General features: G+C 41.6%; 1 protein-coding gene and 2 long non-coding RNA genes across 5 annotated transcripts in view; 1 reads left to right on the top strand and 2 right to left on the bottom strand.

Annotated features, from left to right (window-relative positions):
• LOC127734063 (uncharacterized) overlaps positions 1 to 23,516 on the top strand; it is a 40,819-nt gene that overhangs the window by 9,620 nt on the left and 7,683 nt on the right. The window lies entirely within an intron of this gene.
• On the bottom strand, positions 6,354 to 19,183 carry LOC127734064 (uncharacterized). 3 transcript variants are annotated; one of them, XR_007997395.1, is made up of 3 exons: positions 16,967 to 19,183; positions 8,447 to 11,100; positions 6,354 to 7,386 (listed from the first exon to the last, which is right to left on the bottom strand). It is a non-coding gene; the product is annotated as an uncharacterized LOC127734064 (long non-coding RNA). The 3 variants fall into 3 exon arrangements; XR_007997397.1 differs by having other exon boundaries at positions 6,354 to 6,675; positions 8,981 to 11,100; XR_007997396.1 differs by lacking the exon at positions 6,354 to 7,386 and having other exon boundaries at positions 7,750 to 11,100; positions 16,967 to 18,033; positions 18,211 to 19,183.
• LOC127734065 (uncharacterized) lies at positions 19,191 to 20,921 on the bottom strand. The gene is made up of 3 exons (XR_007997398.1): positions 20,624 to 20,921; positions 20,094 to 20,270; positions 19,191 to 19,563 (listed from the first exon to the last, which is right to left on the bottom strand). It is a non-coding gene; the product is annotated as an uncharacterized LOC127734065 (long non-coding RNA).

Genomic DNA, 23,516 nt, shown 5'->3' with positions numbered 1-23,516 from the left:
CACGTAAAAAAAAAAAAATAATACCAAATTTGAACCCCTTCAATTCCCAGAAGGTCCTAACCCCCAAAAAATCATTTAAGTGGGTCCTGCTCTGATTCATTACCTTTCATTTGAGCTATGTCCGGTGTTGAACTTTGCCGTACAGAGCTGGCGAAACTTGCCGAAAGAATGTACGGTGGACACGTAAAAAAAAAATAATACCAACTTTGAACCCCTTCAATTCACAGAAGGTCCTAACCCCCAAAAAATCATTTAAGTGGGTCCTGCTCTGATTCATTACCTTTCATTTGAGCTATGTCCGGTGTCGAACTTTGCCGTACGGAGCTGGCGAGACTTGCCGAAAGAATGTACGGTGGACACGTAAAAAAAAATTAATACCAACTTTGAACCCCTTCAATTCCTAGAAGGTCCTAACCCCCAAAAAATCATTTAAGTGGGTCCTGCTCTGATTCATTACCTTTCATGTGAGCTATGTCCGGTGTTGAACTTTGCCGTACAGAGCTGGCGAAACTTGCCGAAAGAATGTACGGTGGACACGTAAAAAAAAAAATAATACCAACTTTGAACCCCTTCAATTCACAGAAGGTCCTAACCCCCAAAAAATCATTTAAGTGGGTCCTGCTCTGATTCATTACCTTTCATTTGAGCTATGTCCGGTGTTGAACTTTGCCGTACAGAGCTGGCGAAACTTGCCGAAAGAATGTACGGTGGACACGTAAAAAAAAAAATAATACCAACTTTGAACCCCTTCAATTCCCAGAAGGTCCTAACCCCCAAAAAATCATTTAAGTGGGTCCTGCTCTGATTCATTACCTTTCATTTGAGCTATGTCCGGTGTCGAACTTTGCCGTACGGAGCTGGCGAGACTTGCCGAAAGAATGTACGGTGGACACGTAAAAAAAAAATTAATACCAACTTTGAACCCCTTCAATTCCTAGAAGGTCCTAACCCCCAAAAAATCATTTAAGTGGGTCCTGCTCTGATTCATTACCTTTCTTTTGAACTATGTCCGGTGTTGAACTTTGCCGTACAGAGCTGGCGAAACTTGCCGAAAGAATGTACGGTGGACACGTAAAAAAAAAAATAATACCAACTTTGAACCCCTTCAATTCCCAGAAGGTCCTAACCCCCAAAAAATCATTTAAGTGGGTCCTGCTCTGATTCATTACCTTTCATTTGAGCTATGTCCGGTGTTGAACTTTGCCGTACAGAGCTGGCGAAACTTGCCGAAAGAATGTACGGTGGACACGTAAAAAAAAAAATAATACCAACTTTGAACCCCTTCAATTCCCAGAAGGTCCTAACCCCCAAAAAATCATTTAAGTGGGTCCTGCTCTGATTCATTACCTTTCATTTGAGCTATGTCCGGTGTCGAACTTTGCCGTACGGAGCTGGCGAGACTTGCCGAAAGAATGTACGGTGGACACGTAAAAAAAAAATTAATACCAACTTTGAACCCCTTCAATTCCTAGAAGGTCCTAACCCCCAAAAAATCATTTAAGTGGGTCCTGCTCTGATTCATTACCTTTCATTTGAACTATGTCCGGTGTTGAACTTTGCCGTACAGAGCTGGCGAAACTTGCCGAAAGAATGTACGGTGGACACGTAAAAAAAAAAATAATACCAAATTTGAACCCCTTCAATTCCCAGAAGGTCCTAACCCCCAAAAAATCATTTAAGTGGGTCCTGCTCTGATTCATTACCTTTCATTTGAGCTATGTCCGGTGTTGAACTTTGCCGTACAGAGCTGGCGAAACTTGCCGAAAGAATGTACGGTGCACACGTAAAAAAAAAATTAATACCAACTTTGAACCCCTTCAATTCCTAGAAGGTCCTAACCCCCAAAAAATCATTTAAGTGGGTCCTGCTCTGATTCATTACCTTTCTTTTGAACTATGTCCGGTGTTGAACTTTGCCGTACAGAGCTGGCGAAACTTGCCGAAAGAATGTACGGTGGACACGTAAAAAAAAAAATAATACCAACTTTGAACCCCTTCAATTCCCAGAAGGTCCTAACCCCCAAAAAATCATTTAAGTGGGTCCTGCTCTGATTCATTACCTTTCATTTGAGCTATGTCCGGTGTTGAACTTTGCCGTACAGAGCTGGCGAAACTTGCCGAAAGAATGTACGGTGGACACGTAAAAAAAAAAATAATACCAACTTTGAACCCCTTCAATTCCCAGAAGGTCCTAACCCCCAAAAAATCATTTAAGTGGGTCCTGCTCTGATTCATTACCTTTCATTTGAGCTATGTCCGGTGTCGAACTTTGCCGTACGGAGCTGGCGAGACTTGCCGAAAGAATGTACGGTGGACACGTAAAAAAAAAATTAATACCAACTTTGAACCCCTTCAATTCCTAGAAGGTCCTAACCCCCAAAAAATCATTTAAGTGGGTCCTGCTCTGATTCATTACCTTTCATTTGAACTATGTCCGGTGTTGAACTTTGCCGTACAGAGCTGGCGAAACTTGCCGAAAGAATGTACGGTGGACACGTAAAAAAAAAAATAATACCAAATTTGAACCCCTTCAATTCCCAGAAGGTCCTAACCCCCAAAAAATCATTTAAGTGGGTCCTGCTCTGATTCATTACCTTTCATTTGAGCTATGTCCGGTGTTGAACTTTGCCGTACAGAGCTGGCGAAACTTGCCGAAAGAATGTACGGTGGACACTTAAAAAAAAAATAATACCAACTTTGAACCCCTTCAATTCACAGAAGGTCCTAACCCCCAAAAAATCATTTAAGTGGGTCCTGCTCTGATTCATTACCTTTCATTTGAGCTATGTCCGGTGTCGAACTTTGCCGTACGGAGCTGGCGAGACTTGCCGAAAGAATGTACGGTGGACACGTAAAAAAAAATTAATACCAACTTTGAACCCCTTCAATTCCTAGAAGGTCCTAACCCCCAAAAAATCATTTAAGTGGGTCCTGCTCTGATTCATTACCTTTCATGTGAGCTATGTCCGGTGTTGAACTTTGCCGTACAGAACTGGCGAAACTTGCCGAAAGAATGTACGGTGGACACGTAAAAAAAAAAATAATACCAACTTTGAACCCCTTCAATTCACAGAAGGTCCTAACCCCCAAAAAATCATTTAAGTGGGTCCTGCTCTGATTCATTACCTTTCATTTGAGCTATGTCCGGTGTTGAACTTTGCCGTACAGAGCTGGCGAAACTTGCCGAAAGAATGTACGGTGGACACGTAAAAAAAAAAATAATACCAACTTTGAACCCCTTCAATTCCCAGAAGGTCCTAACCCCCAAAAAATCATTTAAGTGGGTCCTGCTCTGATTCATTACCTTTCATTTGAGCTATGTCCGGTGTCGAACTTTGCCGTACGGAGCTGGCGAGACTTGCCGAAAGAATGTACGGTGGACACGTAAAAAAAAAATTAATACCAACTTTGAACCCCTTCAATTCCTAGAAGGTCCTAACCCCCAAAAAATCATTTAAGTGGGTCCTGCTCTGATTCATTACCTTTCTTTTGAACTATGTCCGGTGTTGAACTTTGCCGTACAGAGCTGGCGAAACTTGCCGAAAGAATGTACGGTGGACACGTAAAAAAAAAAATAATACCAACTTTGAACCCCTTCAATTCCCAGAAGGTCCTAACCCCCAAAAAATCATTTAAGTGGGTCCTGCTCTGATTCATTACCTTTCATTTGAGCTATGTCCGGTGTTGAACTTTGCCGTACAGAGCTGGCGAAACTTGCCGAAAGAATGTACGGTGGACACGTAAAAAAAAAAATAATACCAACTTTGAACCCCTTCAATTCCCAGAAGGTCCTAACCCCCAAAAAATCATTTAAGTGGGTCCTGCTCTGATTCATTACCTTTCATTTGAGCTATGTCCGGTGTCGAACTTTGCCGTACGGAGCTGGCGAGACTTGCCGAAAGAATGTACGGTGGACACGTAAAAAAAAAAATTAATACCAACTTTGAACCCCTTCAATTCCTAGAAGGTCCTAACCCCCAAAAAATCATTTAAGTGGGTCCTGCTCTGATTCATTACCTTTCATTTGAACTATGTCCGGTGTTGAACTTTGCCGTACAGAGCTGGCGAAACTTGCCGAAAGAATGTACGGTGGACACGTAAAAAAAAAAATAATACCAAATTTGAACCCCTTCAATTCCCAGAAGGTCCTAACCCCCAAAAAATCATTTAAGTGGGTCCTGCTCTGATTCATTACCTTTCATTTGAGCTATGTCCGGTGTTGAACTTTGCCGTACAGAGCTGGCGAAACTTGCCGAAAGAATGTACGGTGGACACGTAAAAAAAAAAATAATACCAACTTTGAACCCCTTCAATTCCCAGAAGGTCCTAACCCCCAAAAAATCATTTAAGTGGGTCCTGCTCTGATTCATTACCTTTCATTTGAGCTATGTCCGGTGTCGAACTTTGCCGTACGGAGCTGGCGAGACTTGCCGAAAGAATGTACGGTGGACACGTAAAAAAAAAATTAATACCAACTTTGAACCCCTTCAATTCCTAGAAGGTCCTAACCCCCAAAAAATCATTTAAGTGGGTCCTGCTCTGATTCATTACCTTTCTTTTGAACTATGTCCGGTGTTGAACTTTGCCGTACAGAGCTGGCGAAACTTGCCGAAAGAATGTACGGTGGACACGTAAAAAAAAAAATAATACCAACTTTGAACCCCTTCAATTCCCAGAAGGTCCTAACCCCCAAAAAATCATTTAAGTGGGTCCTGCTCTGATTCATTACCTTTCATTTGAGCTATGTCCGGTGTTGAACTTTGCCGTACAGAGCTGGCGAAACTTGCCGAAAGAATGTACGGTGGACACGTAAAAAAAAAAATAATACCAACTTTGAACCCCTTCAATTCCCAGAAGGTCCTAACCCCCAAAAAATCATTTAAGTGGGTCCTGCTCTGATTCATTACCTTTCATTTGAGCTATGTCCGGTGTCGAACTTTGCCGTACGGAGCTGGCGAGACTTGCCGAAAGAATGTACGGTGGACACGTAAAAAAAAAATTAATACCAACTTTGAACCCCTTCAATTCCTAGAAGGTCCTAACCCCCAAAAAATCATTTAAGTGGGTCCTGCTCTGATTCATTACCTTTCATTTGAACTATGTCCGGTGTTGAACTTTGCCGTACAGAGCTGGCGAAACTTGCCGAAAGAATGTACGGTGGACACGTAAAAAAAAAAATAATACCAAATTTGAACCCCTTCAATTCCCAGAAGGTCCTAACCCCCAAAAAATCATTTAAGTGGGTCCTGCTCTGATTCATTACCTTTCATTTGAGCTATGTCCGGTGTTGAACTTTGCCGTACAGAGCTGGCGAAACTTGCCGAAAGAATGTACGGTGGACACGTAAAAAAAAAAATAATACCAACTTTGAACCCCTTCAATTCCCAGAAGGTCCTAACCCCCAAAAAATCATTTAAGTGGGTCCTGCTCTGATTCATTACCTTTCATTTGAGCTATGTCCGGTGTCGAACTTTGCCGTACGGAGCTGGCGAGACTTGCCGAAAGAATGTACGGTGGACACGTAAAAAAAAATTAATTCCAACTTTGAACCCCTTCAATTCCTAGAAGGTCCTAACCCCCAAAAAATCATTTAAGTGGGTCCTGCTCTGATTCATTACCTTTCATTTGAGCTATGTCCGGTGTTGAACTTTGCCGTACAGAGCTGGCGAAACTTGCCGAAAGAATGTACGGTGGACACGTAAAAAAAAAAATAATACCAACTTTGAACCCCTTCAATTCACAGAAGGTCCTAACCCCCAAAAAATCATTTAAGTGGGTCCTGCTCTGATTCATTACCTTTCATTTGAGCTATGTCCGGTGTTGAACTTTGCCGTACAGAGCTGGCGAAACTTGCCGAAAGAATGTACGGTGGACACGTAAATAATACCAACTTTGAACCCCTTCAATTCCCAGAAGGTCCTAACCCCCAAAAAATCATTTAAGTGGGTCCTGCTCTGATTCATTACCTTTCATTTGAGCTATGTCCGGTGTCGAACTTTGCCGTACGGAGCTGGCGAGACTTGCCGAAAGAATGTACGGTGGACACGTAAAAAAAAAATTAATACCAACTTTGAACCCCTTCAATTCCTAGAAGGTCCTAACCCCCAAAAAATCATTTAAGTGGGTCCTGCTCTGATTCATTACCTTTCTTTTGAACTATGTCCGGTGTTGAACTTTGCCGTACAGAGCTGGCGAAACTTGCCGAAAGAATGTACGGTGGACACGTAAAAAAAAAAATAATACCAACTTTGAACCCCTTCAATTCCCAGAAGGTCCTAACCCCCAAAAAATCATTTAAGTGGGTCCTGCTCTGATTCATTACCTTTCATTTGAGCTATGTCCGGTGTTGAACTTTGCCGTACAGAGCTAGCGAAACTTGCCGAAAGAATGTACGGTGGACACGTAAAAAAAAAATAATACCAACTTTGAACCCCTTCAATTCCCAGAAGGTCCTAACCCCCAAAAAATCATTTAAGTGGGTCCTGCTCTGATTCATTACCTTTCATTTGTGCTATGTCCGGTGTCGAACTTTGCCGTACGGAGCTGGCGAGACTTGCCGAAAGAATGTACGGTGGACACGTAAAAAAAAATTAATACCAACTTTGAACCCCTTCAATTCCTAGAAGGTCCTAACCCCCAAAAAATCATTTAAGTGGGTCCTGCTCTGATTCATTACCTTTCATTTGAGCTATGTCCGGTGTTGAACTTTGCCGTACAGAGCTGGCGAAACTTGCCGAAAGAATGTACGGTGGACACGTAAAAAAAAAAATAATACCAACTTTGAACCCCTTCAATTCACAGAAGGTCCTAACCCCCAAAAAATCATTTAAGTGGGTCCTGCTCTGATTCATTACCTTTCATTTGAGCTATGTCCGGTGTTGAACTTTGCCGTACAGAGCTGGCGAAACTTGCCGAAAGAATGTACGGTGGACACGTAAAAAAAAAAATAATACCAACTTTGAACCCCTTCAATTCCCAGAAGGTCCTAACCCCCAAAAAATCATTTAAGTGGGTCCTGCTCTGATTCATTACCTTTCATTTGAGCTATGTCCGGTGTCGAACTTTGCCGTACGGAGCTGGCGAGACTTGCCGAAAGAATGTACGGTGGACACGTAAAAAAAAAATTAATACCAACTTTGAACCCCTTCAATTCCTAGAAGGTCCTAACCCCCAAAAAATCATTTAAGTGGGTCCTGCTCTGATTCATTACCTTTCATTTGAACTATGTCCGGTGTTGAAGTTTGCCGTACAGAGCTGGCGAAACTTGCCGAAAGAATGTACGGTGGACACGTAAAAAAAAAATAATACCAACTTTGAACCCCTTCAATTCCCAGAAGGTCCTAACCCCCAAAAAATCATTTAAGTGGGTCCTGCTCTGATTCATTACCTTTCATTTGAGCTATGTCCGGTGTTGAACTTTGCCGTACAGAGCTGGCGAAACTTGCCGAAAGAATGTACGGTGGACACGTAAAAAAAAAAATAATACCAACTTTGAACCCCTTCAATTCCCAGAAGGTCCTAACCCCCAAAAAATCATTTAAGTGGGTCCTGCTCTGATTCATTACCTTTCATTTGAGCTATGTCCGGTGTCGAACTTTGCCGTACGGAGCTGGCGAGACTTGCCGAAAGAATGTACGGTGGACACGTAAAAAAAAAATTAATACCAACTTTGAACCCCTTCAATTCCTAGAAGGTCCTAACCCCCAAAAAATCATTTAAGTGGGTCCTGCTCTGATTCATTACCTTTCATTTGAGCTATGTCCGGTGTTGAACTTTGCCGTACAGAGCTGGCGAAACTTGCCGAAAGAATGTACGGTGGACACGTAAAAAAAAAAATAATACCAACTTTGAACCCCTTCAATTCCCAGAAGGTCCTAACCCCCAAAAAATCATTTAAGTGGGTCCTGCTCTGATTCATTACCTTTCATTTGAGCTATGTCCGGTGTCGAACTTTGCCGTACGGAGCTGGCGAGACTTGCCGAAAGAATTTACGGTGGACACGTAAAAAAAAAATTAATACCAACTTTGAACCCCTTCAATTCCTAGAAGGTCCTAACCCCCAAAAAATCATTTAAGTGGGTCCTGCTCTGATTCATTACCTTTCATTTGAACTATGTCCGGTGTTGAACTTTGCTGTACAGAGCTGGCGAAACTTGCCGAAAGAATGTACGGTGGACACGTAAAAAAAAAATTAATACCAACTTTGAACCCCTTCAATTCCCAGAAGGTCCTAACCCCCAAAAAATCATTTAAGTGGGTCCTGCTCTGATTCATTACCTTTCATTTGAGCTATGTCCGGTGTTGAACTTTGCCGTACAGAGCTGGCGAAACTTGCCGAAAGAATGTACGGTGGACACGTAAATAATACCAACTTTGAACCCCTTCAATTCCCAGAAGGTCCTAACCCCCAAAAAATCATTTAAGTGGGTCCTGCTCTGATTCATTACCTTTCATTTGAGCTATGTCCGGTGTCGAACTTTGCCGTACGGAGCTGGCGAGACTTGCCGAAAGAATGTACGGTGGACACGTAAAAAAAAAATTAATACCAACTTTGAACCCCTTCAATTCCTAGAAGGTCCTAACCCCCAAAAAATCATTTAAGTGGGTCCTGCTCTGATTCATTACCTTTCTTTTGAACTATGTCCGGTGTTGAACTTTGCCGTACAGAGCTGGCGAAACTTGCCGAAAGAATGTACGGTGGACACGTAAAAAAAAAAATAATACCAACTTTGAACCCCTTCAATTCCCAGAAGGTCCTAACCCCCAAAAAATCATTTAAGTGGGTCCTGCTCTGATTCATTACCTTTCATTTGAGCTATGTCCGGTGTTGAACTTTGCCGTACAGAGCTGGCGAAACTTGCCGAAAGAATGTACGGTGGACACGTAAAAAAAAAAATAATACCAACTTTGAACCCCTTCAATTCCCAGAAGGTCCTAACCCCCAAAAAATCATTTAAGTGGGTCCTGCTCTGATTCATTACCTTTCATTTGAGCTATGTCCGGTGTCGAACTTTGCCGTACAGAGCTGGCGAAACTTGCCGAAAGAATGTACGGTGGACACGTAAAAAAAAAAATAATACCAACTTTGAACCCCTTCAATTCCCAGAAGGTCCTAACCCCCAAAAAATCATTTAAGTGGGTCCTGCTCTGATTCATTACCTTTCATTTGAGCTATGTCCGGTGTCGAACTTTGCCGTACGGAGCTGGCGAGACTTGCCGAAAGAATTTACGGTGGACACGTAAAAAAAAAATTAATACCAACTTTGAACCCCTTCAATTCCTAGAAGGTCCTAACCCCCAAAAAATCATTTAAGTGGGTCCTGCTCTGATTCATTACCTTTCATTTGAACTATGTCCGGTGTTGAACTTTGCTGTACAGAGCTGGCGAAACTTGCCGAAAGAATGTACGGTGGACACGTAAAAAAAAAATTAATACCAACTTTGAACCCCTTCAATTCCCAGAAGGTCCTAACCCCCAAAAAATCATTTAAGTGGGTCCTGCTCTGATTCATTACCTTTCATTTGAGCTATGTCCGGTGTTGAACTTTGCCGTACAGAGCTGGCGAAACTTGCCGAAAGAATGTACGGTGGACACGTAAATAATACCAACTTTGAACCCCTTCAATTCCCAGAAGGTCCTAACCCCCAAAAAATCATTTAAGTGGGTCCTGCTCTGATTCATTACCTTTCATTTGAGCTATGTCCGGTGTCGAACTTTGCCGTACGGAGCTGGCGAGACTTGCCGAAAGAATGTACGGTGGACACGTAAAAAAAAAATTAATACCAACTTTGAACCCCTTCAATTCCTAGAAGGTCCTAACCCCCAAAAAATCATTTAAGTGGGTCCTGCTCTGATTCATTACCTTTCTTTTGAACTATGTCCGGTGTTGAACTTTGCCGTACAGAGCTGGCGAAACTTGCCGAAAGAATGTACGGTGGACACGTAAAAAAAAAAATAATACCAACTTTGAACCCCTTCAATTCCCAGAAGGTCCTAACCCCCAAAAAATCATTTAAGTGGGTCCTGCTCTGATTCATTACCTTTCATTTGAGCTATGTCCGGTGTTGAACTTTGCCGTACAGAGCTGGCGAAACTTGCCGAAAGAATGTACGGTGGACACGTAAAAAAAAAAATAATACCAACTTTGAACCCCTTCAATTCCCAGAAGGTCCTAACCCCTAAAAAATCATTTAAGTGGGTCCTGCTCTGATTCATTACCTTTCATTTGAGCTATGTCCGGTGTTGAACTTTGCCGTACAGAGCTGGCGAAACTTGCCGAAAGAATGTACGGTGGACACGTAAATAATACCAACTTTGAACCCCTTCAATTCCCAGAAGGTCCTAACCCCCAAAAAATCATTTAAGTGGGTCCTGCTCTGATTCATTACCTTTCATTTGAGCTATGTCCGGTGTCGAACTTTGCCGTACGGAGCTGGCGAGACTTGCCGAAAGAATGTACGGTGGACACGTAAAAAAAAAATTAATACCAACTTTGAACCCCTTCAATTCCTAGAAGGTCCTAACCCCCAAAAAATCATTTAAGTGGGTCCTGCTCTGATTCATTACCTTTCTTTTGAACTATGTCCGGTGTTGAACTTTGCCGTACAGAGCTGGCGAAACTTGCCGAAAGAATGTACGGTGGACACGTAAAAAAAAAAATAATACCAACTTTGAACCCCTTCAATTCCCAGAAGGTCCTAACCCCCAAAAAATCATTTAAGTGGGTCCTGCTCTGATTCATTACCTTTCATTTGAGCTATGTCCGGTGTTGAACTTTGCCGTACAGAGCTGGCGAAACTTGCCGAAAGAATGTACGGTGGACACGTAAAAAAAAAAATAATACCAACTTTGAACCCCTTCAATTCCCAGAAGGTCCTAACCCCCAAAAAATCATTTAAGTGGGTCCTGCTCTGATTCATTACCTTTCATTTGAGCTATGTCCGGTGTCGAACTTTGCCGTACGGAGCTGGCGAGACTTGCCGAAAGAATGTACGGTGGACACGTAAAAAAAAAATTAATACCAACTTTGAACCCCTTCAATTCCTAGAAGGTCCTAACCCCCAAAAAATCATTTAAGTGGGTCCTGCTCTGATTCATTACCTTTCATTTGAGCTATGTCCGGTGTTGAACTTTGCCGTACAGAGCTGGCGAAACTTGCCGAAAGAATGTACGGTGGACACGTAAAAAAAAAAATAATACCAACTTTGAACCCCTTCAATTCCCAGAAGGTCCTAACCCCCAAAAAATCATTTAAGTGGGTCCTGCTCTGATTCATTACCTTTCATTTGAGCTATGTCCGGTGTCGAACTTTGCCGTACGGAGCTGGCGAGACTTGCCGAAAGAATGTACGGTGGACACGTAAAAAAAAAATTAATACCAACTTTGAACCCCTTCAATTCCTAGAAGGTCCTAACCCCCAAAAAATCATTTAAGTGGGTCCTGCTCTGATTCATTACCTTTCATTTGAACTATGTCCGGTGTTGAACTTTGCCGTACAGAGCTGGCGAAACTTGCCGAAAGAATGTACGGTGGACACGTAAAAAAAAAAATAATACCAACTTTGAACCCCTTCAATTCCCAGAAGGTCCTAACCCCCAAAAAATCATTTAAGTGGGTCCTGCTCTGATTCATTACCTTTCATTTGAGCTATGTCCGGTGTTGAACTTTGCCGTACAGAACTGGCGAAACTTGCCGAAAGAATGTACGGTTGACACGTAAAAAAAAAAATAATACCAACTTTGAACCCTTCAATTCCCAGAAGGTCCTAACCCCCAAAAAATCATTTAAGTGGGTCCTGCTCTGATTCATTACCTTTCATTTGAGCTATGTCCGGTGTCGAACTTTGCCGTACGGAGCTGGCGCGACTTGCCGAAAGAATGTACGGTGGACACGTAAAAAAAAAATTAATACCAACTTTGAACCCCTTCAATTCCTAGAAGGTCCTAACCCCCAAAAAATCATTTAAGTGGGTCCTACTCTGATTCATTACCTTTCATTTGAGCTATGTCCGGTGTTGAACTTTGCCGTACAGAGCTGGCGAAACTTGCCGAAAGAATGTACGGTGGACACGTAAAATAAAAAATAATACCAACTTTGAACCCCTTCAATTCACAGAAGGTCCTAACCCCCAAAAAATCATTTAAGTGGGTCCTGCTCTGATTCATTACCTTTCATTTGAGCTATGTCCGGTGTTGAACTTTGCCGTACAGAGCTGGCGAAACTTGCCGAAAGAATGTACGGTGGACACGTAAAAAAAAAATAATACCAACTTTGAACCCCTTCAATTCCCAGAAGGTCCTAACCCCCAAAAAATCATTTAAGTGGGTCCTGCTCTGATTCATTACCTTTCATTTGAGCTATGTCCGGTGTCGAACTTTGCCGTACGGAGCTGGCGAGACTTGCCGAAAGAATTTACGGTGGACACGTAAAAAAAAAATTAATACCAACTTTGAACCCCTTCAATTCCTAGAAGGTCCTAACCCCCAAAAAATCATTTAAGTGGGTCCTGCTCTGATTCATTACCTTTCATTTGAACTATGTCCGGTGTTGAACTTTGCTGTACAGAGCTGGCGAAACTTGCCGAAAGAATGTACGGTGGACACGTAAAAAAAAAAATTAATACCAACTTTGAACCCCTTCAATTCCCAGAAGGTCCTAACCCCCAAAAAATCATTTAAGTGGGTCCTGCTCTGATTCATTACCTTTCATTTGAGCTATGTCCGGTGTTGAACTTTGCCGTACAGAGCTGGCGAAACTTGCCGAAAGAATGTACGGTGGACACGTAAAAAAAAAAATAATACCAACTTTGAACCCCTTCAATTCCCAGAAGGTCCTAACCCCCAAAAAATCATTTAAGTGGGTCCTGCTCTGATTCATTACCTTTCATTTGAGCTATGTCCGGTGTCGAACTTTGCCGTACGGAGCTGGCGAGACTTGCCGAAAGAATGTACGGTGGACACGTAAAAAAAAAATTAATACCAACTTTGAACCCCTTCAATTCCTAGAAGGTCCTAACCCCCAAAAAATCATTTAAGTGGGTCCTGCTCTGATTCATTACCTTTCATTTGAGCTATGTCCGGTGTTGAACTTTGCCGTACAGAGCTGGCGAAACTTGCCGAAAGAATGTACGGTGGACACGTAAAAAAAAAAATAATACCAACTTTGAACCCCTTCAATTCACAGAAGGTCCTAACCCCCAAAAAATCATTTAAGTGGGTCCTGCTCTGATTCATTACCTTTCATTTGAGCTATGTCCGGTGTTGAACTTTGCCGTACAGAGCTGGCGAAACTTGCCGAAAGAATGTAAGGTGGACACGTAAATAATACCAACTTTGAACCCCTTCAATTCCCAGAAGGTCCTAACCCCCAAAAAATCATTTAAGTGGGTCCTGCTCTGATTCATTACCTTTCATTTGAGCTATGTCCGGTGTCGAACTTTGCCGTACGGAGCTGGCGAAACTTGCCGAAAGAATGTACGGTGGACACGTAAAAAAAAAATTAATACCAACTTTGAACCCCTTCAATTCCTAGAAGGTCCTAACCCCCAAAAAATCATTTAAGTGGGTCCTGCTCTGATTCATTACCTTTCTTTTGAACTATGTCCGGTGTTGAACTTTGCCGTACAGAGCTGGCGAAACTTGCCGAAAGAATGTACGGTGGACACGTAAAAAAAAAAATAATACCAACTTTGAACCCCTTCAATTCCCAGAAGGTCCTAACCCCCAAAAAATCATTTAAGTGGGTCCTGCTCTGATTCATTACCTTTCATTTGAGCTATGTCCGGTGTTGAACTTTGCCGTACAGAGCTGGCGAAACTTGCCGAAAGAATGTACGGTGGACACGTAAAAAAAAAAATAATACCAACTTTGAACCCCTTCAATTCCCAGAAGGTCCTAACCCCCAAAAAATCATTTAAGTGGGTCCTGCTCTGATTCATTACCTTTCATTTGAGCTATGTCCGGTGTCGAACTTTGCCGTACGGAGCTGGCGAGACTTGCCGAAAGAATGTACGGTGGACACGTAAAAAAAAAATTAATACCAACTTTGAACCCCTTCAATTCCTAGAAGGTCCTAACCCCCAAAAAATCATTTAAGTGGGTCCTGCTCTGATTCATTACCTTTCATTTGAGCTATGTCCGGTGTTGAACTTTGCCGTACAGAGCTGGCGAAACTTGCCGAAAGAATGTACGGTGGACACGTAAAAAAAAAAATAATACCAACTTTGAACCACTTCAATTCCCAGAAGGTCCTAACCCCCAAAAAATCATTTAAGTGGGTCCTGCTCTGATTCATTACCTTTCATTTGAGCTATGTCCGGTGTCGAACTTTGCCGTACGGAGCTGGCGAGACTTGCCGAAAGAATGTACGGTGGACACGTAAAAAAAAAATTAATACCAACTTTGAACCCCTTCAATTCCTAGAAGGTCCTAACCCCCAAAAAATCATTTAAGTGGGTCCTGCTCTGATTCATTACCTTTCATTTGAACTATGTCCGGTGTTGAACTTTGCCGTACAGAGCTGGCGAAACTTGCCGAAAGAATGTACGGTGGACACGTAAAAAAAAAAATAATACCAACTTTGAACCCCTTCAATTCCCAGAAGGTCCTAACCCCCAAAAAATCATTTAAGTGGGTCCTGCTCTGATTCATTACCTTTCATTTGAGCTATGTCCGGTGTTGAACTTTGCCGTACAGAGCTGGCGAAACTTGCCGAAAGAATGTACGGTTGACACGTAAAAAAAAAAATAATACCAACTTTGAACCCCTTCAATTCCCAGAAGGTCCTAACCCCCAAAAAATCATTTAAGTGGGTCCTGCTCTGATTCATTACCTTTCATTTGAGCTATGTCCGGTGTCGAACTTTGCCGTACGGAGCTGGCGAGACTTGCCGAAAGAATGTACGGTGGACACGTAAAAAAAAAATTAATACCAACTTTGAACCCCTTTAATTCCTAGAAGGTCCTAACCCCCAAAAAATCATTTAAGTGGGTCCTGCTGTGATTCATTACCTTTCATTTGAGCTATGTCCGGTGTTGAACTTTGCCGTACAGAGCTGGCGAAACTTGCCGAAAGAATGTACGGTGGACACGTAAAAAAAAAAATAATACCAACTTTGAACCCCTTCAATTCCCAGAAGGTCCTAACCCCCAAAAAATCATTTAAGTGGGTCCTGCTCTGATTCATTACCTTTCATTTGAGCTATGTCCGGTGTTGAACTTTGCCGTACAGAGCTGGCGAAACTTGCCGAAAGAATGTACGGTTGACACGTAAAAAAAAAAATAATACCAACTTTGAACCCCTTCAATTCCCAGAAGGTCCTAACCCCCAAAAAATCATTTAAGTGGGTCCTGCTCTGATTCATTACCTTTCATTTGAGCTATGTCCGGTGTCGAACTTTGCCGTACGGAGCTGGCGAGACTTGCCGAAAGAATGTACGGTGGACACGTAAAAAAAAAATTAATACCAACTTTGAACCCCTTCAATTCCTAGAAGGTCCTAACCCCCAAAAAATCATTTAAGTGGGTCCTGCTGTGATTCATTACCTTTCATTTGAGCTATGTCCGGTGTTGAACTTTGCCGTACAGAGCTGGCGAAACTTGCCGAAAGAATGTACGGTGGACACGTAAAATAAAAAATAATACCAACTTTGAACCCCTTCACATCACAGAAGGTCCTAACCCCCAAAAAATCATTTAAGTGGGTCCTGCTCTGATTCATTACCTTTCATTTGAGCTATGTCCGGTGTTGAACTTTGCCGTACAGAGCTAGCGAAACTTGCCGAAAGAATGTACGGTGGACACGTAAAAAAAAAAATAATACCAACTTTGAACCCCTTCAATTCCCAGAAGGTCCTAACCCCCAAAAAATCATTTAAGTGGGTCCTGCTCTGATTCATTACCTTTCATTTGAGCTATGTCCGGTGTCGAACTTTGCCGTATGGAGCTGGCGAGACTTGCCGAAAGAATTTACGGTGGACACGTAAAAAAAAAATTAATACCAACTTTGAACCCCTTCAATTCCTAGAAGGTCCTAACCCCCAAAAAATCATTTAAGTGGGTCCTGCTCTGATTCATTACCTTTCATTTGAACTATGTCCGGTGTTGAACTTTGCTGTACAGAGCTGGCGAAACTTGCCGAAAGAATGTACGGTGGACACGTAAAAAAAAAAATTAATACCAACTTTGAACCCCTTCAATTCCCAGAAGGTCCTAACCCCCAAAAAATCATTTAAGTGGGTCCTGCTCTGATTCATTACCTTTCATTTGAGCTATGTCCGGTGTTGAACTTTGCCGTACAGAGCTGGCGAAACTTGCCGAAAGAATGTACGGTGGACACGTAAAAAAAAAAATAATACCAACTTTGAACCCCTTCAATTCCCAGAAGGTCCTAACCCCCAAAAAATCATTTAAGTGGGTCCTGCTCTGATTCATTACCTTTCATTTGAGCTATGTCCGGTGTCGAACTTTGCCGTACGGAGCTGGCGAGACTTGCCGAAAGAATGTACGGTGGACACGTAAAAAAAAAATGAATACCAACTTTGAACCCCTTCAATTCCTAGAAGGTCCTAACCCCCAAAAAATCATTTAAGTGGGTCCTGCTCTGATTCATTACCTTTCATTTGAGCTATGTTCGGTGTTGAACTTTGCCGTACAGAGCTGGCGAAACTTGCCGAAAGAATGTACGGTGGACACGTAAAAAAAAAAATAATACCAACTTTGAACCCCTTCAATTCACAGAAGGTCCTAACCCCCAAAAAATCATTTAAGTGGGTCCTGCTCTGATTCATTACCTTTCATTTGAGCTATGTCCGGTGTTGAACTTTGCCGTACAGAGCTGGCGAAACTTGCCGAAAGAATGTACGGTGGACACGTAAAAAAAAAAATAATACCAACTTTGAACCCCTTCAATTCCCAGAAGGTCCTAACCCCCAAAAAATCATTTAAGTGGGTCCTGCTCTGATTCATTACCTTTCATTTGAACTATGTCCGGTGTTGAACTTTGCCGTACAGAGCTGGCGAAACTTGCCGAAAGAATGTACGGTGGACACGTAAAAAAAAAAATAATACCAACTTTGAACCCCTTCAATTCCCAGAAGGTCCTAACCCCCAAAAAATCATTTAAGTGGGTCCTGCTCTGATTCATTACCTTTCATTTGAGCTATGTCCGGTGTTGAACTTTGCCGTACAGAGCTGGCGAAACTTGCCGAAAGAATGTACGGTGGACACGTAAAAAAAAAAATAATACCAACTTTGAACCCCTTCAATTCCCAGAAGGTCCTAACCCCCAAAAAATCATTTAAGTGGGTTCTGCTCTGATTCATTACCTTTCATTTGAGCTATGTCCGGTGTTGAACTTTGCCGTACGGAGCTGGCGAGACTTGCCGAAAGAATGTACGGTGGACACGTAAAAAAAAAATTAATACCAACTTTGAACCCCTTCAATTCCTAGAAGGTCCTAACCCCCAAAAAATCATTTAAGTGGGTCCTGCTCTGATTCATTACCTTTCATTTGAGCTATGTCCGGTGTTGAACTTTGCCGTACAGAGCTGGCGAAACTTGCCGAAAGAATGTACGGTGGACACGTAAAAAAAAAAATAATACCAACTTTGAACCCCTTCAATTCCCAGAAGGTCCTAACCCCCAAAAAATCATTTAAGTGGGTCCTGCTCTGATTCATTACCTTTCATTTGAGCTATGTCCGGTGTTGAACTTTGCCGTACAGAGCTGGCGAAACTTGCCGAAAGAATGTACGGTGGACACGTAAAAAAAAAAATAATACCAACTTTGAACCCCTTCAATTCCCAGAAGGTCCTAACCCCCAAAAAATCATTTAAGTGGGTCCTGCTCTGATTCATTACCTTTCATTTGAGCTATGTCCGGTGTCGAACTTTGCCGTACGGAGCTGGCGAGACTTGCCGAAAGAATGTACGGTGGACACGTAAAAAAAAAATAATACCAACTTTGAACCCCTTCAATTCCTAGAAGGTCCTAACCCCCAAAAAATCATTTAAGTGGGTCCTGCTCTGATTCATTACCTTTCATTTGAGCTATGTCCGGTGTTGAACTTTGCCGTACAGAGCTGGCGAAACTTGCCGAAAGAATGTACGGTGGACACGTAAAAAAAAAATAATACCAACTTTGAACCCCTTCAATTCCCAGAAGGTCCTAACCCCCAAAAAATCATTTAAGTGGGTCCTGCTCTGATTCATTACCTTTCATTTGAGCTATGTCCGGTGTCGAACTTTGCCGTACGGAGCTGGCGAGACTTGCCGAAAGAATGTACGGTGGACACGTAAAAAAAAAATTAATACCAACTTTGAACCCCTTCAATTCCTAGAAGGTCCTAACCCCCAAAAAATCATTTAAGTGGGTCCTGCTCTGATTCATTACCTTTCATTTGAGCTATGTCCGGTGTTGAACTTTGCCGTACAGAACTGGCGAAACTTGCCGAAAGAATGTACGGTGGACACGTAAAAAAAAAATAATACCAACTTTGAACCCCTTCAATTCCCAGAAGGTCCTAACCCCCAAAAAATCATTTAAGTGGGTCCTGCTCTGATTCATTACCTTTCATTTGAGCTATGTCCGGTGTCGAACTTTGCCGTACGGAGCTGGCGAGACTTGCCGAAAGAATGTACGGTGGACACGTAAAAAAAAAATAATACCAACTTTGAACCCCTTCAATTCCTAGAAGGTCCTAACCCCCAAAAAATCATTTAAGTGGGTCCTGCTCTGATTCATTACCTTTCATTTGAGCTATGTCCGGTGTTGAACTTTGCCGTACAGAGCTGGCGAAACTTGCCGAAAGAATGTACGGTGGACACGTCAAAAAAAAATAATACCAACTTTGAACCCCTTCAATTCCCAGAAGGTCCTATCCCCCAAAAATCATTTAAGTGGGTCCTGCTTTGATTCATTACCTTTCATTTGAAATATGTCCGGTGTCGAACTTTGCCGTACGGAGCTGGCGAGACTTTCCGAAAGAATGTACGGTGGACACGTAAAAAAAAAAATAATACCAACTTTGAACCCCTTCAATTCCTAGAAGGTCCTAACCCCCAAAAAATCATTTAAGTGGGTCCTGCTCTGATTCATTACCTTTCATTTGAGCTATGTCCGGTGTCAAACTTTGCCGTACAGAGCTGGCGAAACTTGCCGAAAGAATGTACGGTGGACACGTAAAAAAAAATGATTTTTTGGGGGTTAGGACCTTCTGGGAATTGAAGGGGTTCAAAGTTGGTATTATTTTTTTTTTTACGTGCCCACCGTACATTCTTTCGGCAAGTCTCGCCAGCTTCGTACGGCAAAGTTCGACACCGGACAAAGCTCAAATGAAAGGTAATGAATCAGAGCAGGACCCACTTAAATGATTTTTTGGGGGTTAGGACCTTCTGGGAATTGAAGGGGTTCAAAGTTGGTATTATTTTTTTTTTACGTGTCCACCGTACATTCTTTCGGCAAGTTTCGCCAGCTCTGTACGGCAAAGTTCGACACCGGACATAGCTCAAATGAAAGGTAATGAATCAGAGCAGGACCCACTTAAATGATTTTTTGGGGGTTAGGACCTTCTAGGAATTGAAGGGGTTCAAAGTTGGTATTATTTTTTTTTTTACGTGTCCACCGTACATTCTTTCGACAAGTCTCGCCAGCTCCGTACGGCAAAGTTCGACACCGGACATAGCTCAAATGAAAGGTAATGAATCAGAGCAGGACCCACTTAAATGATTTTTGGGGGTTAGGACCTTCTGGGAATTGAAGGGGTTCAAAGTTGGTATTATTTTTTTTTTACGTGTCCACCGTACATTCTTTCGGCAAGTCTCGCCAGCTCTGTACGGCAAAGTTCGACACCGGACATAGCTCAAATGAAAGGTAATGAATCAGAGCAGGACCCACTTAAATGATTTTTGGGGGTTAGGACCTTCTGGGAATTGAAGGGGTTCAAAGTTGGTATTATTTGTTTTTTACGTGTCCACCGTACATTCTTTCGGCAAGTTTCGCCAGCTCTGTACGGCAAAGTTCGACACCGGACATAGCTCAAATGAAAGGTAATGAATCAGAGCAGGACCCACTTAAATGATTTTTTTGGGGTTAGGACCTTCTGGGAATTGAAGGGGTTCAAAGTTGGTATTATTTTTTTTTTACGTGTCCACCGTACATTCTTTCGGCAAGTCTCGCCAGCTTCGTACGGCAAAGTTCGACACCGGACAAAGCTCAAATGAAAGGTAATGAATCAGAGCAGGACCCACTTAAATGATTTTTTGGGGGTTAGGACCTTCTGGGAATTGAAGGGGTTCAAAGTTGGTATTATTTTTTTTTACGTGTCCACCGTACATTCTTTCGGCAAGTTTCGCCAGCTCTGTACGGCAAAGTTCGACACCGGACATAGCTCAAATGAAAGGTAATGAATCAGAGCAGGACCCACTTAAATGATTTTTTGGGGGTTAGGACCTTCTAGGAATTGAAGGGGTTGAAAGTTGGTATTATTTTTTTTTTTACGTGTCCACCGTACATTCTTTCGACAAGTCTCGCCAGCTCCGTACGGCAAAGTTCGACACCGGACATAGCTCAAATGAAAGGTAATGAATCAGAGCAGGACCCACTTAAATGATTTTTGGGGGTTAGGACCTTCTGGGAATTGAAGGGGTTCAAAGTTGGTATTATTTTTTTTTTACGTGTCCACCGTACATTCTTTCGGCAAGTTTCGCCAGCTCTGTACGGCAAAGTTCGACACCGGACATAGCTCAAATGAAAGGTAATGAATCAGAGCAGGACCCACTTAAATGATTTTTTGGGGGTTAGGACCTTCTGGGAATTGAAGGGGTTCAAAGTTGGTATTATTTTTTTTTTTACGTGTCCACCGTACATTCTTTCGGCAAGTCTCGCCAGCTTCGAACGGCAAAGTTCGACACCGGACAAAGCTCAAATGAAAGGTAATGAATCAGAGCAGGACCCACTTAAATGATTTTTTGGGGGTTAGGACTTTCTGGGAATTGAAGGGGTTCAAAGTTGGTATTACTTTTTTTTTACGTGTCCACCGTACATTCTTTCGGCAAGTTTCGCCAGCTCTGTACGGCAAAGTTCGACACCGGACATAGCTCAAATGAAAGGTAATGAATCAGAGCAGGAACCACTTAAATGATTTTTTGGGGGTTAGGACCTTCTGGGAATTGAAGGGGTTCAAATTTGGTATTATTTTTTTTTTTACGTGTCCACCGTACATTCTTTCGGCAAGTCTCGCCAGCTTCGTACGGCAAAGTTCGACACCGGACAAAGCTCAAATGAAAGGTAATGAATCAGAGCAGGACCCACTTAAATGATTTTTTGGGGGTTAGGACCTTCTGGGAATTGAAGGGGTTCAAAGTGTACGGCTTTTTTTTACGTGTCCACCGTACATTCTTTCGGCAAGTTTCGCCAGCTCTGTACGGCAAAGTTCGACACCGGACATAGCTCAAATGAAAGGTAATGAATCAGAACAGGACCCACTTAAATGATTTTTTGGGGGTTAGGACCTTCTAGGAGTTGAAGGGGTTCAAAGTTGGTATTATTTTTTTTTTACGTGTCCACCGTACATTCTTTCGGCAAGTTTCGCCAGCTCTGTACGGCAAAGTTCGACACCGGACATGGCTCAAATGAAAGGTAATGAATCAGAGCAGGACCCACTTAAATGATTTTTTGGGGGTTAGGACCTTCTGGGAATTGGAGGGGTTCAAAGTTGACATTCAAAGTGTACGGGTTTTTTTTAAACAAAAAAATCTTTACATTTCTTTTAAGTAAGGATGCATGCCGTACAAAATAGTGCACGTATACTTTCAGTTCAAAATATTGTTTGTGGGCATGAAATGTACTCTTATAGTTTGTTATTTTGTATGTTTTCATTTTCAGCATAGGGAATAGACATTAAAAGTTCCTTTTCTAGAAAATAAAGGATATTTGAGGATGCCGAGTGTATGGAAAGCCAGTATATAGTTATTCTTTCGCACATAATATTTTTTCTTATTTCGTTTATTTGAAAGCTGATACATTGTACAAAGGAACAAGTTTAAGTGAACTCACATTACATAGTTATTCTATGCTCCGCCTACGACAGTAAAGCCCATAATATTATCTGTTTTTTTTTTTGTTCGTTCGTTCGTTAATTCGTTTGTCCGTTTGTCCGTCCATTCATACTGCATTAGAATGACGTTAGTGTTGAATCTAGTCTAAGATGACGTTGTAGTCAGATCAACTTGAAACTAGGTACACATGTTCATTAAAATATGTACTTTTTAAATTATTTACGGTTCATTGAATATTGAACACGATTGTGCGAGCAAATCATCATAAACAAACACGCTTGTTTTTTTTATTATTCAAATTCTAAAAACTCTTTAGCTTTTTATTCTGATTTCTAAACCGCAAAGTGCTATTGTATAGCCATTATGTGCTTGGGGGATATACGCTCCGTTTTTAATATTTTGTTTACAATAATTGATTTATCTTTGCGATCTCGGTTTAGAGTTTGGAAAACAGAGAAATCGTAAAGAAGACGTTAAGATATGGATTACTTTATTTCCCAACTAGTCCCTCTCCCAATAAAATAAACTCCGAAGAGGGGCGCACCTTTATTTGTATAAATACATATATGATAACATATAGTATGTGTTCGAATGTAGGGGAATAAAAATAGTTCGTTAACGAAGAATGTTCCTTAGCTTTTTGTGTGTTTTTCGCTGTGCATTTACTGATTTTGTGTCATGGAGGGATACCCCATACCCTTTGTTTTTCTATTGTATTAAATTGTTTTGACTTTTACGATATTCTGGCATGTTGTATTTTACTCATTGATATTGATGCAGACATTTAGCAACCAAACTAGTCAGTGCATTCAGCTACAGACGTCATTCGTATTGTAGTGTCCCTTCTCCCTTAATTTGATGGACATTTCTGGTCATTTAAACGTTAACAAACAATATATATACCGTACTGGTAGATAGATTTTCTTTTTAACAGAACGTTGTTTCATAATGTGGTTTTGTGGTTTTCTCATATACCACATAAAGATTCTTAGACAAGTTGATTCTCAATGTGTTCTTTAGTGGTCGCTAGAATTGGTCGCTAGCTTGATTGGTCGCTAGAATTGGTCGCTAGCTTGAGTCTGGTAAACAGCGTGCATCATTAATAAGAATGTGTTGCAAAAAACCCAACCCAGAATAAAAAGCTCAGTCTGTTATGCATAAGAACACATATAGATAAATCGTACAAACGCGAACTTATCAATAGAAACAGAACATTTAAAAAATATATATTTAAATGTAAAGAATGAGAGGAAAACGACGAAGCAACAATGTCAAATAACGTATTGCATCAAATACCTCGACACTCTGCATCTATGAACAGTTACTATTAAAAATGTTTATTTAGAATAAAAGGTTAATTTATTATTTAAATTCACATATTGTGATTTTGGTTTTTGTTTTCTCATTATTGTTCTTTTATTTCAATCGCACTTAAACACCCTTTGGTGGTGAAAGAATATGAT

The sequence above is a fragment of the Mytilus californianus genome, unplaced genomic scaffold, assembly GCF_021869535.1.
Source record: "Mytilus californianus isolate M0D057914Y unplaced genomic scaffold, xbMytCali1.0.p SCAF_3, whole genome shotgun sequence".
Taxonomy (NCBI): Eukaryota; Metazoa; Mollusca; class Bivalvia; order Mytilida; family Mytilidae; genus Mytilus; species Mytilus californianus.
This window is presented reverse-complemented; position numbering and strand designations above follow the sequence as displayed.